General features: G+C 33.2%; 2 long non-coding RNA genes across 2 annotated transcripts; both read left to right on the plus strand.

Annotated features, from left to right (window-relative positions):
• Positions 1 to 2,394: 2,394 nt before the first annotated feature.
• Positions 2,395 to 5,155, plus strand: LOC126886638 (uncharacterized). The gene is made up of 2 exons (XR_007698727.1): positions 2,395 to 4,002; positions 4,565 to 5,155. It is a non-coding gene; the product is annotated as an uncharacterized LOC126886638 (long non-coding RNA).
• Positions 5,156 to 5,902: 747 nt separating this feature from the next.
• LOC126886637 (uncharacterized) lies at positions 5,903 to 8,679 on the plus strand. Its single transcript, XR_007698726.1, has 3 exons — positions 5,903 to 6,459; positions 6,518 to 6,712; positions 8,498 to 8,679. It is a non-coding gene; the product is annotated as an uncharacterized LOC126886637 (long non-coding RNA).
• The last annotated feature ends 211 nt before the right edge of the window (positions 8,680 to 8,890 follow it).

Below are 8,890 nucleotides of genomic sequence, written 5' to 3' on the forward strand. Positions count from 1 at the left end.
TGCAAACTGGCTGCCTATTCATATAAGATTGTCCATAGAAAGGCAAACGGGGTAGTGGTCGCAGATGCTCTTTCACGTGTCCATGATATTAATGTCCTAGATCTGTCCTCTTTAAGTCCTGATATGTGGTATCAGAATATGATTGATAGGGTCACTCAAGACCCACAAAAATATCCTGATTTTAAGGTAGAGAATAATATTCTGTACAAACACATCTTAAGTCCGATAGAGTCCTTATCCAATATGTCGGAGTGGAAAATAGTTGTACCTACGCCAAATAGGGAAAATATTCTGCATATGTTTCATGATGAAGTTACGGCGGGTCATTTTGGTTTTTATAAGACTTATCACCGTATTGCCGAATTATATTATTGGCCTGGTATGCGGAAGTCTATAAAAAGGTACATTTCTAAATGCATGGTTTGTGCTACTTGTAAACCAAGTAACCTACCACAGGCTGGACTTATGGGTTCCTTCAGGAACATAAATTTTCCTTGGCAGATGATCTCAATGGATCTCATTGGACCTTATCCTCGGAGTTACAAGGGTAATACCTATTGCCTGGTAGTTGTGGATTATTTCACTAAATTTCCTTTAGTTTGTCCCCTTCGCCAGGCCACAACTCCAGCAATTTTAAAATATTTGGAGGAACAAGTCTTTTTGGTGTATGGTGTTCCTCAAATTGTGTCATGTGACAACGGTCCTCAGTTTGTATCGAAGGCCTTTAAAGATCTTCTAGCTAAATATAAGGTTCAAAAGACCTTTTATAATGCTGCCTACCATCCACAAGCAAATCATACTGAGAGAGTAAATCGCAGTATTGTCACAGCTCTAAGGTCCTATACTTACCCTGATCACAGAGCTTGGGATCAATATATTCATTCCATAGCTCAAGCCATAAGGACTTCTGTCCATGAAGTTACCCAGTGCTCTCCAGCATATTTGAATTTTGGTAGGAATGTGGCTTTATCAGGTGATTATTTTGGTGTAATTTCAGACAATTCCGAAAATCTTCCTCAAATATCTGAGAAACTTCATCGCTTAGATGATCTCCAGGCGTTACCTCATATTTTCGCAGACATTAGGAAGAAGTTAAAAACTTCTTACCTAAGGAACCAGCAGCACTATAATTTGAGGAAACGAGATCTGCGATTCTTTGTTGGTGATCGAGTCTTAAAGCGCAATTTTGTCAAATCCAATAAGGGTGATGCCATTTCTGCAAAGTTTTGCCAGAAATATGTCCCATGTACTGTCTCAAGGGTAATATCTCCTTTGATTTATGAATTAAAGGACAATTCGACTAATAAGCGAATTGGTCAATTTCATGTAAAGGATTTACTGCCTGACAACACCATGGACGATGTGGATTCTTCAACTTCATCGGAAGAAGATTAGCTTAACAGGGTTGTTTAAGCTAATATCTTCCTGTGTTTGCCTTTAATTAGTTTTATTATGGTATAGTATTTTAGTTTAAATTGTTAATCACCAGATAATGCCTGACCATAGCAATTTTTATCCTTCGGCATGGCTTGATGATTTCTCACGTATTAGTTATTAGGTACCGAATTCTTGTGTAATACCACTTGTATGAGTTTATTATTATTTTTTTGTATTATAGATTGCATTTGAGTCATTATCGACAAATATTCTCAAATACTAATCCAGCCAGTAGTATTACCAAGTTAATAACCTCCACTTGTACTCTTAGTTTTGTACTCAACCTCTCAGAATAAAAGGGCTGTTGATTATTATATATTAAGATATTTGGATGTGTGGGCTCATACAAGTATTCTTGCTTAATATAGATGGAGCTATGTTACACTACCATATCTTAGATTATGTGTTATATCTTGGATATTTGATTACATACCTATTATTTTTTTTTTATTGTTTTTATATCATGTCATTGGATTTGCCATATTGGAAAGAAGTTGTGGTTGTTAATTTGTTATTGGGTTACTTTATTGATATTTGTCACAGGTACCTTAAATACTTTATATTAATTCGGATTCTTACTTCCTCCACAGGATGATTCTGGAATGAATTTGGAATTTTGATTTATAAATGAATTCTTGAGTCCTTCATATTTCTTCTTATGAACTAGTCTGTTAATGCTCAAAGTTGGTGAATACGTGGGTTCGAAGTTCAGCAACTGATCACTGCTATCCGATTTCGTAATCCATGTCTTTCTTGTCAGAGTAGGCAGATGTTTATCCATGATAATATTTCTGGTTGGGAAATGGTGTACAACACTTCCTAACCATTCTTGTGCAATTGTTCCAAATATTCCAGGCACATTTTCACACGATAATAGGGAAGTCTAGTTTGCTTATTTTATGTCTCTTAGTTCATAGTATATTGATGCTTGACTTTCCATAGACGTAGAGTCGTAATGTTAGTGATTAACCCACTGGGACAAATTATTGATTTTCTTTTTAGTAGATTCCCTCTTCTTTCCTTAGGCATTAATTGTTGCTTAGATTCAGGAATATCTCCTGGATAATCCTATGTATGTTCACATGAATATACAGTCTTATGAAAGATTGGGAGCTCGTTCCCGTCATATTTTGTATTTACCATGGAGTCATAGAACTTATAAGTTCATCCTTTATTTTTACTATTTAGTTTCGATAGGCTCATATTACCGGATGAGGGTAGATCTAGAGCTAATTTAGTTAGTTATTTAGTATTAGTGAGAATTGGTCCATAAATCTTCCTGATCGTTCTTCTTTGGATATGCTCCTATAAATCTGGTGTCCATTGCTAGTCCGATTTTGGATTAAGTGTCCGATTCTTCACTTATTTTGTTTATTTGGTTGTATAGGTTCGTATTACCGGATGTGGGTGTACGTAGACCTAATTTATTTATATGATTTAGTATGGATGTGAATTGGTCCATAAATCTTCCTGGTCGTTCTTCATTGGATATGCTTTTGTGAATCTGTTGTCCATTGATAGTCTGACTTTGGATTGAGTGTCTGATTCCACATTTATTTTGGTTAATGTGTTTGCATTCCTTTGGTATGTTCACTATTTATATTAGTTGGTATTGGTGAAAATTATTCTATAAATATTCCTAGTTGTTCTTCTCTGGATATGCTATTACGAATCTGGTGTCCATTGCTAGTCCAATTTAGGATTGAGTGTTTGATTCTTCACTTATTATAGTTATTGATTTCATTGGTGACTTTAGTATATGTACTTGCGTTATGGTATGAATTGGCTCTCACCTTTGCCTGGTTGTTCGTCCTTGGATATACTCCTTATAAATCTGATGTCCATGGATAGTTCAACTTTGGATTTACTGCCAATTCGACACTTATTTGTCATTATAAATTATGTCTCAAATTTAGCACTTTTAATAGGACTTCGGGTCATATTCTGCAATTTCCGTTATTTGCTGCAGTGACCATCCTACTTTCCCTTGATTATTAGTGGTGATTATTTGTAATCTTGCGAATCAACGGGGAATGATACACTAAGCACTACTACTCTAGTTTAATATTTTGAAAAAAAAAAAAAAAAAAAATTTTTTTTAAATAAAATTTTTTCTGGTGGTTGAAAGGGAATGTGACGTTCCGCCCCTTATAGAATCGATTATTGATGGGAAGATATTATTTAACTATCCAAAATATTATTTAATTATTTTCAGAATTATTTTCTTTCAATGTTTATTCAAATAGAACTTAAACCCATCTCAGAATTTTTAAATGCTTGATGACGTCACATTTAAAACGTGGCAACATTGGTTTCCCCACTTTGACAGCCAATGCTTAGTAGAGGGGTACGAAGGATTCAGCTGTGAACGTGAGCCTTGGATTGCCATTGTTTCTCGAGTGTTCGGTCTGAATCGTAGTGTGCGGGGTCATTAGACTCAATTATTCACCTCTAATTCTCAGTTCCAAATTGATTAAATATTACAATAAAAGTATAGTGAAGTTATCCAGCAGCAGTGGATTTGAAGAATTTTAGAGCATACTATATCCAATGAGTTCTACCCCGGTAAATACACATTTTATTAAGTATTTTATTCAGCCATTTTGGAAGTCCTTGACATTTGCTAACTAAGTTTCACATAGTCTATTTTCATGGTTTTTATGTTTTATTTTCATGGATCAAACTCATCTAGAGATAATTCAATATTCGTTGTTAATTTGTGCTTCCAGTTGGAAAATAGAGCTAATTTAAACTCCATTTTTTATATTCCTTTCAAGTCTACAGAACTCCTATCTTTTGAACGATGATCAAATAAGTATCCATCGCTTAGTCTTACTATATTTCATCCTTGTATAATATATCTATATACCGGTGTATATATTATAATAAAATATTCTTTCACAGTAATTATAGTTTGTATTTCAATTGGAAATTACTTGTGTTATTTGACCAAGGTCATCTGATAACAACCTGATAAAAGGTCAAGCTGTCTAGTCATTCAAGTTTTTGGACTTAATGACCTATTTCTTCTTATTCCCATAGGAATAAAAACACCTCCTCGTATCTCTTGCTTCTTTTTTTTTGACATTGGTAGATTGGTAGTAACACCACACTGTGTTTTTTTTAGCACCTACCATGAAATCTTAAAGCCACCCTACAACAACACCAAGGCCAGACCACACAGAGAGAAACAATCAATAGGCGACCAGCCTGGATTATTTCCACATTTTCTTTTTTTGAGTACCTCCAGCTGCTTTCCAACAGTTTTGAGTACCTTCAGCTGCTTTCTACCAGTCTTCCTCTCCTGTACCTCCAGCAGGACAGCTGCTAGCGAGAGTTAGCACCCTTGGGTGCTCATTACATCAACTTCAAGATTAGGAAAGAGTGGTTTGTTTGGGAACATTTACTGTGCTCTTATTAAAGACAGACTGGTTTTGTGATATTTAGTACATTTTTTTTTATAGTTCAATTGCACACACATTTTTCCTGCTTTATATTTTTTATAGGTTTTTTTTTTCTTTACAACATAATATTTAATTGATAGCGTTCCCCAACACTCTGCAATCTATAAAGGTATAAATTTCTGAGCTCAGATATTTTCCCTGATAATAGTAGTCGGTACTCTTATCTTGATTATTTTTAGGCTGTGTTCCACTTTTGTATAATTATTTAAACTCATTCCATTATTTTAGTATATGTTTAATTAAATTTTTAAAAATTAACTTCACATATTAGTCAAAATTGTAATTATTAACTTTATTTAACTTGAACTTATTAACTTTACTTAACTTTAACTTATTAACTTTATTTAACTTTAACTTTAATTTATTAAATTCATATGAACTTCTGGATTCTAATCCCTCAGATTAGTTTTTGGTTTCACTTGTTATTATTACTATTATAAACCACGAGTTAGGAAAAGGATCTGTGTATCCACTCGTAGGTTTATTTATTCAATAAGGCTTGTGCCTGTCCCACTCACAGTGAGGTATTTATATGTTATATATAGTATCAGGTAGTATTTAATTAAGGTGTACGTATTATAAACGTACAATTATTATTTGGTGAGGGTTCTACTAACCTAGTTGTAAGTTGTACTTCCTGTATTAGAGGTACCCGTAGTCAGTTTTTCTAACCTTATAAAGAGTATTCTTAGATCATAGTTGTATGATGATTTTGTAATTGACTTTCACTAGTATCACTTTTTCCTGTCATGTTAGAGTTACACACTAGTTACTTGTCCTAACTCAGAGATTGTTAAAAAGATCTAGTAGTTACATTCAATAAATATACATTTATTGTGATTTTTTTTTTCTTATTACTCCTTTATTTTTAGTAGTATATTTTATAATTTAATAATCTTTAATAACTTTTCACATACTTGTACTACAAATTTAACATACTCTATAGCAGCGTAGAATACCTGGAAGAGCGTTAACCTAGTTATCCTTCTTCTGGCGCCCAAAAATTCATTCTATTTTCAGTATATTATTATATTTACTCTATCTATTTTCTGAACATTATCTTCATATCTTCTTTTCGAGCCATCATTGTCACTTCCTTTAATCTATTGTCTGGCCAAAAATAGCCGTGCAAATTGGCCGAATCCTTCCTTGAGTGTCAAGTGGCCCTTCTCATACATATTTAGCTAGCCATTCAAGTTATATCTATCTATTAATGATTTCTCATCTCTAGTCCTGTATCAATTCGATATTCTTTGTCTTGGCATCCTTCCATACAAATACTACTACAAAGTTGTATTTTAGTTACTCCAGCTTCTTCAACGGAGAAGCCACACATTTTTGTCCTTTGGCTACATTAAGTAGATCTTCTTCTTTTTACTACTTCTGTTGGAGTTTACCACTCCCTTTTCATTCACTCCAACAGAAAATCATCAGCTAGTTGTTACAAACTAAATAAGGTATCTGAGAGACAACAATGGTTAAATGCAATACAATGTACAGGTTTTACTAGCGAAATGAAAATTTTCCTGTCCTGTCTGCTGTAATCATTTTATATCTGGTAAGTTACAATTGCAACAGTAATGATTTTTGAAGATGTTAACATTTTAATCTTATAGGAAAACCAGCCGACTTAATCGATAATAACAATCTCCAGATTGGGTTCCTTCAATAAATATGGTCTATAAACACAATGAAATAAGTTCCCCAAACTCTAAAATGGAGTGGTATCAAAGGAGAATTAAAGGGAAAAATATTCATATTGAAATTATTTATAAGGCACTGGACTGTCTTAAATTCTACAATAATACTAGGTGGGTAAATTATTTTAGACATTTTTCATTAAGAGTAGATTAAGATTAAGTAGATTTTCATTCAGTAGATTTAAGACTTGTTTACACGGGTAGAGTAATGATGCAAGTACTTGATAGAGTAGAGTAACTCTACCTGTAAAAATGCTCAGCACAGTAGAATAGCTGGTAGAGTGTATAGTTGGAGTTAAAGTAGAGTGACTAGCAACCTATGGCAAAGTAACTACTCTATGACCACCACTACTGCCAAAATGTCTACTCAGCTGCACACTCTACCCATGGAACACGCTCAATTATGGCAGAATAGAGTAGGTAGGAGAGTACATGGAGGTGCTGTCATTCTGGCTGGAATTGTGTTTTGTGTAAATAGTGAAAATGAAGTTCACCGAAGATGAAACTTTAAAACTTGTAGAGCTATAATACGGCGAATGCCAGTGTTTATGGAATTTAGGTAGTGTATACTACAGAAATAAAAGTTTGCAGCAAGCTGCGGAGGATGAAATCGTCGAAAGAATGGCAAAGGGGGCTTTGGAGTAAACGAGCTTCAGCAAAAAATTAAGAATTTAAGGTGCACTTATAATCAAGAGTGTTTAAAAATACAAAAATCGGTTTCACTATACTAGCATCAGTACTATACTTGTACTCTCCTCATGTGAATGGTATCAAGCCATTTTTGGTAGAGTACTACCACTACTCTACTCTCCTCAAAACTCTACCCATGTAAACAAGTCTTTAGAAACAGTGGAAAATGAGGTAGCTAGTAGAGTAGTAGTAGAGTAAAATATACTGGTTTAGCAAATTACAATGTTTTAAGGTAATACAGTAGCGATAAACAGGTAGCCAAAACGTGTTCCAAGATTGTCACTGTAATTTTGAATATTTTTTCGAGGCATTTGGCACATGTATTCGTAAAATAATAAAGAATGGCGGTACAGAGCCCAATTTGAAAAATATATTAATATGTGGAAATTACTCTGTAATTATACGATATTTAAAAAACGAGCCTGTACCGCCATTAAGAAGAACAAAAAAAACACTTTCTTCAAATAAACTTTTTTATCCAATGCCTAGATTTTGTGTAATTTTGGAACTACCAATGAAATAAAAAATTTTAGTAGTTCCAAAATAACACAAAATCGGATAAAAAAGTTGTATTTAAAAAAAGTGTATTTTTTTGTTCTTCTTAATGGCGGTACAAGCTCGTTTTTTTATATTGTATTTAATTACAAAGTAATTTCCACATATTAATATATTTTTCAAATTGGGCTCTGTACCGCCATTCTTTATTATATTACGAATATGTGTGCCAAATATCTTGAAAAAATATTCAAAATTACAGCCGCAATCTTGGAACACATTTTCGCTACCTGTTGATCGATACTGTTTCCTCTTAAGATAGTTTTAATAGTTATTTATGATATAAGTATTAAAAGTACAATTTTAAGACGCGCATGTGAAAGTTAACTTGAAAAAATAATTTTATTAATGTTTTGACTTCCACATCAGATGTCATTGTCAAAATACAAAATATTCATTATTATTAAGTTTGTTCTAGCAAACAGTCAAACTAGTCAAAAACCATCAGCAAACAGTTGGTCAGTAAAAGAACATAATACAGTCACCAGTGCGATCCCCTCTACTCGCGCTGGTCCACTATTCGCTGATGGTTTCAAACTGATGCTAGAACAAACCTATTATTATTATGCATATCATTATCTGTAAATAGTATTTCTTCTGATTGTTAATTGTAAAGGATAGAAAAATTACCATTTATTTTATTTTTTTTAGAATCAGCTGAGAGAAGTGGTCTACAAAAAACCATGAAGGAAACGGAATATGTGGCTACGAAAGGCAAAAGAAAGGTTTACAAAGCAAATGTGACACATCTTTTTGAAATATTTAGGAATATCAGTAAATTGCATTGAAAAAATGTATGAAAAGATTTTGTTCAATAAAAATGTTTATATTTATCAAGGATGTATTATTTGGTATGGCCACATATCGTCAGTGATGTAATAATACATCCTATCTGTTTTTTCATGAGTTTTGTAAGAGAGACTAAAAACTTGTCTTAGGGTCACCTCCTGTTTTCATATGATATTTTTTGACTTGTTTTGTAGTAAATTAAACTATCTATGAACTACAAAACAAGTCAAAACTTACATATGAACACAGGAGGTG

Source organism: Diabrotica virgifera, chromosome 6, assembly GCF_917563875.1.
Source record: "Diabrotica virgifera virgifera chromosome 6, PGI_DIABVI_V3a".
Classification (NCBI taxonomy): domain Eukaryota; kingdom Metazoa; phylum Arthropoda; class Insecta; order Coleoptera; family Chrysomelidae; genus Diabrotica; species Diabrotica virgifera.